Source organism: Ursus maritimus, unplaced genomic scaffold, assembly GCF_017311325.1.
Source record: "Ursus maritimus isolate PB19 unplaced genomic scaffold, ASM1731132v1 scaffold_23, whole genome shotgun sequence".
In the NCBI taxonomy this organism is placed as follows: Eukaryota; Metazoa; Chordata; class Mammalia; order Carnivora; family Ursidae; genus Ursus; species Ursus maritimus.
In genome coordinates this window covers 23,371,233-23,381,500 of record NW_024424786.1, presented here as the reverse complement: position 1 = coordinate 23,381,500, position 10,268 = coordinate 23,371,233, and the positions used below count along the sequence as shown (strand labels likewise).

At 35.9% G+C, this 10,268-nt stretch overlaps 1 pseudogene; it reads right to left on the bottom strand.

Moving 5' to 3' along the window:
* Window positions 1-8,630: 8,630 nt before the first annotated feature.
* On the bottom strand, window positions 8,631-9,465 carry LOC103672407 (annotated as a pseudogene).
* Window positions 9,466-10,268: the final 803 nt, after the last annotated feature.

The following is a 10,268-nucleotide window of genomic DNA, read 5'->3' as shown; positions in this document are numbered from 1 at the left end:
TAATATGCTAGATTACTGATAATCAATATATCCCTGCTTCTTTCTCTGGTCTTTTTGTTCTCTATTGTTAGGTATGACATGGAAGATGATGTATGTGCTAGTAACTCATACACAATGATTTAGAAGATTGAATACTTTCATTTTGAGGTATTCACATGTGTATACATATATATAAACCTCACATGTAATGTAAAACGTCCTTTTCTTTAGAATATTAGCAGGGTGATTCAAAGGAGAATTTTTTCATATGCTCCCTATAGTGTCTTTTTCCATAAAAATAGTATTTATGTATAATGTTTGAAAATAACTTCCTTCAAAAAATTCTAACAAGTAATTAGAATTTTTCTAAGATGTGAACCTACTTATCTTTCTCTAAATTTTCTCCACAGAAAATAATGAAATAAATGACATTTTAGAAATTGTAAATAATTTTAAGATGTAAATTTGAACAATTCTTTCAAGTAGAAACCAAACAGGGCACCTGGGTGGCTCAGTTGGCTGAGCATCTGCCTTTGGCCCAGGTCATGATCCCAGGGTCCTGGGATCAAGTTCCACATTGGGCTCTGCTCAGCAGGGAGCCTGCTTCTCCCTCTCCCTCTGCTGCTCCCCCTGCTTGTGCTCTCTCTCTCTCTCTCACTCTGTCAAATAAATAAATAAAATCTTTAAAAAAAATAAGTGGAAACCAAACATTATTTTTCTTGCAACAGATTTCAGATAATTACTATTTTAGATCTAAAAGTCTTTGATTTATTCTGGTTTTTTTTCTTAATATAGTCCTAAGAATCTGATTGTTTGATCTACTAGCTAGACTAAATTACATTTTACGAAGGTTGGTAAAATTTATGTTTTCATATCTATTTCCTTATCATTATGATGATTCTGTAAGTTTGCACCTCTACTGCTTTATAGAAGCAGAACAAGCCAGGGTAAGGGAATTGCCCGATGACAGACAGCTAGGGTGTCTGAAAGTCTACAGCAGACCGACAAGATTATATCCAGCATTTTAGATTAAAAAACATGGTATCATATTATTTTTATAAAGCTAAAGGAAAATTCTTCCTTAGCATTACAACACACACACACACACACACACACACACTCTCACACACACATTCAGATCACGTGAGTCCACATGTACTCCTGCTTGTCTGATTCTAGCCAGTAGCGTCTCTTAATAAGATCCCTACAGGAGCCTCCTTCCTGAGCAACCTGCTTCAACCGTGTCCGCCCTGGTCCTCCTGCAATAATTACCTACAAAGTAGCCTGAGGATCATTTAAAAAAATATAAGTGAAAATATCTCACTCTTCTGCTCAAAATCTTCCATTTTCTCCCATTTCACTAAAGGTGGAGTCAGATTCCGTACAGTGGCCTAGAGAGCCCTGTCCGTTCTGGTTACCACCCTTTATCTCTCTAACTTCTTTTCACCAGATCACCTCGTTCTGCTTCTGTCACACTTGCTCCCTTGCTATCCATGCAACATACCACCTACCCTCCTGCGTCAGAGACATTTCACAGGTTCACAGGTCTCTGTTTCAGGCTTGAACCCATGTCCCCCATACATCTGCACTTTGATCACTTCCATATAGTCTTTGACAAAATATCTCCTTCTTAGTGAGACCCAACTGCAATGAACACCTTAATGAGAATTATAGCTGCACCCAGGCGATCCTCCAGATCACCATTACCTTTCCATATTTGCTTTTCTTTATTGTTTTAATTAACAGGTTTATTGAGATACAATTAAAAGCCATAAAATTTTTTCTGCTGTGGTTTATAATTCAGTAATTTTTAGCATATTTACAGATGTGTGCATAACCACAATTTAATTTTAAAAACATTTTTATAACCCAAAAAGAAATCTTGCAGTCCACTTGCAGTCATTTCCTATTCCAAACCCAGCCCTATATATTATATTTAATTTTTTTTAAACTTTTTATCTTTTTTTATGTGTGTGAGAAAGATAGAGAGTGGGGGTGGGGGCAGAAGGAGAGAGAATCTCAAGCAGACTCCACACCAGTGTGGAATCTGACACGGGGCTCGATCTCACCACCCTGAGATCATGACCTGAGCCAAAATCAAGAGTCAGATGTTTAACCAACTGAGCCACCCAGGCGTCCCTCTACTACATATTTTTTTATCCATTCACCAATTGATGGAATTTGGGTTGATTCCCTTATTGGCTATTATGTGATGTTATGAACAGTGATGTACAAGTTTTGGTGTGGGCATACACATTCATTTTTCTCCTACTCCAATTTAACATCATCCATTACCTTCTTACATGGCACGAATGTACTATCATTTCCTGTTAATTATTTGTTGACTTTCACCAACTGCTAGAATCTAAATTCAAGAATGTCTGTTGCTTTTGTTCAAAGTGCCTAGAATAGCTCTCAGTGTAAGGTAACAACCCAAAATGTTTGTTGAATGAATAAAGCAATGTTCACATGTACACATGTAGATTGTATAGCTCTGTTTCTAGGTAGGATATTTTTTAAACAGCATATTTCTTCATGCTTCCATTTTTTCATCAAATATGTATTTGGCCTCTTCTACACTGTAGGAACCATGTTAGGACTGATGAGTATAAAAATGGGTAGGCTAGAACATTATGTTCAAAAAGTTCACAATTGGATAATGAAGACACATGTAAGGAGATAATAGCCAAGTGATAAAAAGGAACTGTTGTAGGTGGAACAGACCTTCAGAGACATCCACACACTAATGCCCAGAATTTGTGAATACGGTTTGCTACATGGATAAGATGAGTTAAGGTTACAGATGGAGTTAAGGTTGCTATCCAGGTGATAAAATAAGGAGAGTATCCTGGGTTATACAGGTCAACTGATGTAATTATGAGGGTCCTTTGTAAGTGAGAGAAGCAGAAGAGTCTGAGTGAGACTAGGAGACACATGTTGGAAACAGAACATCAGAGTGATGTGATCCGAGAAAGATTCAATCTACCATTGCTGGCTTGAAGATGGAAGAACTAAAGGATTACGCACAGCCTGTAGAAGCTGGTAAAGAAAGAACAGGATTCCCCTCTAGAGCCTACAGAGAGGAATGTAGCCATGCTGGTCCCTTCATTTTAGCCTGGGGTGATCCATTGCAGACTTCTGACCTCCAGAGCTGTCAGATAATATATTTGTATTGCTTTAAAAAGCTACTATGTTTGTGGTACAGCAGCAATAGAAAACTAATAGAGGAATCATATGTCCTAGCTAGACAGAAAGATAAGAGGAAGGGCTTGAATCTCCATTTTGTTTATCAAGCTCTTGCTCTCATGTGTACTATACCCAGCCCAAAATAAATTTTCGAAGAAGTAGGAGTCATGGTCTCTGCTCTTGAGGAAAAAAGTTTACAAACTAGTCAGATTTTCCAATGGGAAAACACGACCATATGGCAGAGATGTTAGAGGCACAAAATTGTGCCAACAGGATAATCAACCATCATTTACATGGCCAGCCATCCCAGAGAACTGGCAAGCAAGGAGCATCAGTGTAGCAGCTGTTGCCATGGCCCCAAATCCTATGATGGTGACTGAAAAAGAAACAAAACAAATGAGCAAATAGAAACCCTCTGAGATCTTGAACTTGTAAAACTGAGAGGCAGCATGGTGTAATCAAAGGGAGCAAGGAGTTACCTTAGACCATCTGGATACTGATCTCGACTCTACTCCACAATAGGCTTGTGACCTTGGGCAAGTTACCCAAGCATCACGTTTTTCCTTATCTCTAAAATGAAGTTGAACCCTTCTAGCTATTCTCTGGGAACTGACTGAGATCACTTTCAAAATAAACCAACTATCCTTTCTTTACTAATTTTTTAATATAGAAGATATAATCAAGGATATTTTTAGTATCAAAGAAATGTTCACGTGCATGATTCACTTAACAATATTCAAAAAATATTTCCTGCCTACCTACTTTATGCCAGGCTGCTTCATCACTTTATGAATACATATACTTATACCTGCCCATTTATACACATCAGCATACCATATAATTTATATAAATATGTGTATATTTATATAAAAATATATAGAGAGAATATATATGGAGAGAATATATTTAACAAAGTACCATAAGAGTTTTATAACTAAGCCAGTGTATTTTGAAGATTGCAAATACATAACTAGAAGAATGAAACAAATTTTGACATGGCCACAGTATTGGTTAAGGTTCCCCAGAGAAACAGCACCAATAGGATATATATATATTTATAAATATATATATAACAGGTATATTGTGTGTGTGTGATTATGGACAGAGAGAAGTCCCATGATCTATAGTGAGCCTGCTGGACATCCAGGAAAACCAATGGTGTAAATCCAGTCTGAGTTCAAAAGCCTGAGAACCAGGAGAGCTAATGGTATTAAGTTCCAATCCAAAAGCAGTCAGGCTAAAGATCCAATAAAAACTTATGTTTTAATTTGAGTCCAAAGGCAGGAAAAGACCAATGTCCCAGCTCAAGGCAAGTCAGGCAAGAAAATTCTCTCTTACTTAGGAGTTCATTAGTGACCAAAAGCTATTAATTTCATGGAACTATCTAGTGGTCTCAAGAATACTCAGGCAAGAACTATTTATGATAAAATAATCCTCTTCCATATTGACCCAAACTTTGGTGGGCAACTATTCATAACGATGAAAAACATTTGCTTTATTAGGTGGACCAGATGGTGGGATTGGGGAAGGGTGGATAGGAGATACAGTACCTAAATAGTCTATGTCAAAATCACATGTAGCTTTATGAGTGGACATTTTTCCAAAGAAGATATACAAATGGCCAACAGACACATGCAAAGATGCTCAACACCACTCACTAGCAGGGAAATGCAAACCAAAACCTACAATGAGATATCACCTCATACCAGTCAGAATGGCGAAAATTAACAATGCAGGAAACGACAGGTGTTGGTGAGGATGTGGAGAAAGAGGAAGCCTCTTACACTGTTGGTGGGAATGCAAACTGGTGCATCCACTCTGGAAAACAATATGGAGGTTCCTCAGAAAGTTAAAAATACAACTACCCTATGATTCAGCAATTGCACTACTAGGTATTTACCCAAAGGATACAAAAGTAGTGATTTGAAGGGATACATGCACCCTAATGTTTACAGCAGCTTTTATCAACAATAGCCAAATTATGGAAAGAGCCCAAATGTTTATCAACAGATGAATGGATAAAGAAGATGTGCTATTTTTATATTTGAGTAATATATGAAATATAACTCAGCCATCAAAAAGAATGAAATGTTGCCATTTGCCATAAAGTGGATGGAGCTAGAGAGTATTAAGCTGAGCGAAATAAGTCAAAGAAAAGCAAATAACATATGATTTCACTTATATGTGGAATTTAAGAAACAAAAGAGATGAACATGGAGAAAAAACAGAATACACGACCAAGTGTTTAATAATGCCATTCATTAAAGAATAATAATCCTCACGCTTCCAATCAGAATAAAACACTAATAGTAAGGAGCCTTTGAGATATGGATCTTTTAAGTACTTGTTATTATTTTACTTAGTTTCTGTAAAAATATGTTCTTTTTTACTTATTGCTTTAGCCAAAGTACACATACAGCTATGGAGTTACATTTTAAAAGTTTTATTCAGAAGACAGGGGAACATATGCTATAATTGAGAGATACTTTAAGCTTTACTAAACTCTATTTAAATTCCATTTAAAGGAAAGCAACAATGGCTAAACTATTTTTATTCATGCATGTTGTCAACAATCACTGTCATAATTTAGAAAAAAGATTGATTTTACCAGAAAAATACCAGAAAAGCACACTATGCACATATCCTTGCAGAGATACAGTAAATGCTTACTTATTTTAAAGGGTATTTCTTTTTTCTTAAAAACATTTTGGCTCTTGTAAGGTGTGATAGTTTTTGATGACCTGCAGTTGTTTATTATGCAATATTCTCATTTCTTCTCCTTTAGAAGTACATCATTTACAACTTGTAATATTTTTAAAGTTACATGTGGGTTTTTTTTTATGTTAAATGCCTCTTTTTTTCCCCCAAGTTTTTATTTAAATTCCAGTTAGTTAATATACGGGGTAATATTAGTTTCAGGTATAGAATTTAGTGGTTCATCATTTATATACAACACCCAGTGTTCATCACAAGTGCCCTCCTTAACCTCCATTACCCGTTTAGCCCATCTCCCCATCCACCCCCTCCAGTAACCCTGTTTGTTCTCTTTTAAGTTTGTCCTTTTAAAAATATATTATTTTATTTAATAATCACAAAAAGTCCTACTGATTAAATATATTGCCATATATGTAAAGTAATAAATGTATGAGTTTAAGTACCTGGTGATGGATAGGAATGTAAACTCAGATTGGTCTTATTATAAATCTACAGCCTTAAAAATTCACCTTAAATTTGTAAGTGATGTAACTTTTGAAAGTCCTTGTTTTCTCATCAGCAAAACTGGAATAATAATGGACTTGCAGGTGTGTGTATGTGTATGTATGTGTGGGAGGCTAAGAATATGTAATTAGATAAAACAGTGTATGAAACCCCACAGTGCAGTTTCAGGCACAGACGAGGTACCCCACACCCACTGGCATCTCTCCAGAGAATCTTGGACACACACTACCCATCTGGGTCTTAAATTTTTTTATCTCCAGAAATGGAGCAATACACTTTTCTGTGTTGAAATGAGGAGTACTTGCCATAATGTATATGGAATTCCTGATGATGCATAATGTACATATATGTGTTTGCGTGTGTATGTGTATACACACTTATGTACAATACACATGCATAATCCATGTGATACTCTTTTTTAAAATACTTTATAGTTTTCAGTTTAGTAGTAGTATAACTAATCCTTCATCTTTTATATTATTTTTTCTAAATAAGTATTAAATATTGAGCTGATATATACTAAACTAGTTTTCCTGCTTCTTTAAAAATGGCACTTGCGGGATGTATTTTTCTAATGAAGAAGGGGATGATACTTCCATTCCTTTCTAGGTGTGAACTGCAGCACCTCTGACTCTAGAACACGCGATTCACAAGTAGTCTCTTCAACTTCATTCGGAAGCGTATTAAAAAAAGAAGAGCAGTGTCCTGTTGCTATAAGAATATTAAAGGAGAACTGTCTGTCCTGGCAAAATGGAGGCATTTTTTTGCTTTGGTTTTTAAGTTAGTGGAAGGGATTTTAAGTCTTTATTATCAAAGACAGTAACTTCGGAGTTATAAGAATGTTATCAACCTGATTCCAATCGAATCAGACAGCATTCAACCTTGAAAGTTTTTTAAAAAATAGTGGTTTTTTGCTTCAAGAATGTTAGGTACTATGTTGACACAGACAAACCAGGCTTACCTAATGACAAGAGGAGCTCAAATGTTAGAGTCAATGATTAGATTTTAAAAAAGAGTATCAAGTGGTAAATGCTACAAATACACATAAAAGACGGATATTCATTAAAGTGAAATAATCAATTGGTTTAGATTAGGGATTTTGGATCTCCAGAAAAGATGTTAATAAGGTCAAAGAAGTTTTTGAGATATGCATGGGATAAGCATTAGAATAATTCCTATCTGAAAAGTAGGTTTGCATTGTCTTAGCATAAATTGCTAAGGAAAAACATTACAAGCCTGCTTTACGCTTTAAGTAGAATAACCCTCTTCGATATTAAGCAAAGCTTTGGCTCTTAACTTATGAATGAATTATTAAAAGCCCAAACTAAAAGAACTCCAAGAGTCTATTAGAATCCAGGCAAATTGGCATTTAAAGATTTCTGCTGTCATTCTCCAACAGTGACACCTTAAAGACCAATCACTTCTTATTTGTATTTCTTGACATTTCATATATCCTGCACTTTCCAAATGCATTGCCAAATATTTCTCTTTAAGCTAACTTCCTTGCCCCAAGCATATATGAAAGTATGCCACACATAAAAAGAACACAAAACTTAACTATAAACACCCATAAATTATCAAAACATGGACACTTGTGAAACCTCAAAAGAGGGCAATAAATAAAACACGGTCAGCATCCCAGAGGTACATGATGTCCTGGTCTTATCTCATTTACTACCTCTCCTTCTTCCGATAGGTACACAAGGTCCTAAATTTTAACACTGTAGATTAACTTACCAGTTTTAAATGAAACTTTACATAGAGAGATTCTTGACAGATAGATGATAGATAGAGGATAGATTTTATATTATGTATATTTATTTATATATATTATTTATATTCAGGTTTACATTTTTCCTTATTTATCCTATAGAAATAGTGTCTTGGACAATTCTTCCACAATTAACTTTTCTGTTATGCTTTTCTCTCAAGTACACGCAAAAAGTCTCCCCTCGGGATATGCATAGGTTCAAATATGGTAGATGACTCCAAAATGTCCTACAAAGTAGTGGTAGTAATTTTGTGAGTATTTTCACTAGCCAAACTTTACATAGACAAATAATCAGCTATAGAATATTTAGGTACTCCTTCTAACTTTCAACTAGTTTAAGTGATACAACACAAAGTAGGGGAGTGGAAACATTAGCATAGCAATGTTGATAAATAACTCCACTTTCTCCGTAAGTGTTAGATACACACTCTTTGCACTGAGTACAACTAAGTATCATGGATCACAGTCTGATGTTTCAAATCAATGGAGTCATTCCAGGGTTATCTTCCAAGTGTGGATCTTTTTCAATGGGTATAATTTTTGTTCAGATCCAACGCTTCTGGGTGCATATTTTTCCTTTGAATTATATTAGCCACAGAGGGACCGTGTGTTTGTTAGAATCTACTTCTAGTTTCTGTTTGTTCGCTTCTTTTGTTTGCTCTTTGCTGTTGTTCAAGGTAGTTTTCACAGACCTGGGTGCTTTTCTGCCACCTGGAATTATTTCTATTTGGGGCATGTAAATTACTAAACACCCTGTTGTCTGAGATTTTCTAGCATAGCTGCTTTAAGCTTTGACTTCTTAAGGAAGTGCAAGCTAGAATGACTTTTCTTTGGCCACTATTCATATATAAGTTGACTGCACATCGACATCAAGTCCCTATACCTACAGACAGCAAGATCCAGGATGGTCTGGTCATGTCTTTCATCATCTTTCACAGAGAAGTCAAGTTTGGGTTCATTTATTCTCAGGGCTTTTCCATCTTCACTGATCAAAGTTCCGGTAGTTTCCTTTTCTTCTTTGTAGCACTTAATCTTTCCTGGTCTTTCCATTATTTTTCCATCTGTCTAAGACTTTCCAATGTAGATTCAGGAGTAAACTCAGAGAGGTTATACCAGAATGCTAGGTCTTATTTGCTTTCATCTGACTTCTTTTGATTGAGTTCCATTTCTAGTATTTCTAGCATCTGGTGGTCTTTGTTCTCTAAAGATGATAGTATAGTAGTGATATGTGTGTAAAAATGTTTGGCAAAGCCTGGGTAACTTTTCTTGTCTGTTTTTATGCTGTTATTGAAGTCTCCTCTGAGCCACATGTTTCTGTCTTTGGCACATTTGAGACAATATGTTTTTTCTGCCTAATTACTAATTCTGCGATTCTTGAATCCCTTCTGAACTCCCTTTCTTTATCATCCCACACTTTAACTGTTGAAGAATTGCCACCACCAACCTTCTGTACCATTCAAAGTCAGCACTTGGATTAGCCATGCAAGGCGCTCCTTCAGATAGATGCTGTGTTGTGGGGTTTACTGCTGCGCAGCCCTCCAGTGAAATCTACAGTCAAGTTAAATTTTCAGTTAAATTTTCAACCCTTCAGATTCTTCCAGCTTTTCCATTTTTTCAGGGTTGTTAAAAGCTAAATAGAAATATTCATGTTTCTTGAGTTTGCTAACATTTTAAAGTTTCCCAATGGGATTATCTTGAAGGTAGATAATTTTTAAATCCTGACACCGTTGGTCAATATGATCTCTATTTCCTGAAGATGCAAGGAGAGTTCCTCCAGGGGGAAAAAGAATTACACACACAGTCACTGGGTTTGGCATTCTGGCTTTCTGTCTTATAAGATCTGTGATCCAGTCTATGGCACCTTTCTGGTTTGTGGGTCTGAGAAGCTCGGCTGAGACCTCAAAGACTGTTGGTAATAATTTATACTTTAATCTTTAATATCTAAGAGTTCTGTTTGTGCCACATCCTTGCCAGCACTTCGTATGGTCAATCCTTTTTTTGTTTGTTTTATTTTAGCCATTCTGTGGGTGTCCAGTGGTATATCACTACAATTTTAATTTACACTTCCTTTATGACTGATATCGATCCCTTTCCTATGATTAGTGGAAATCTG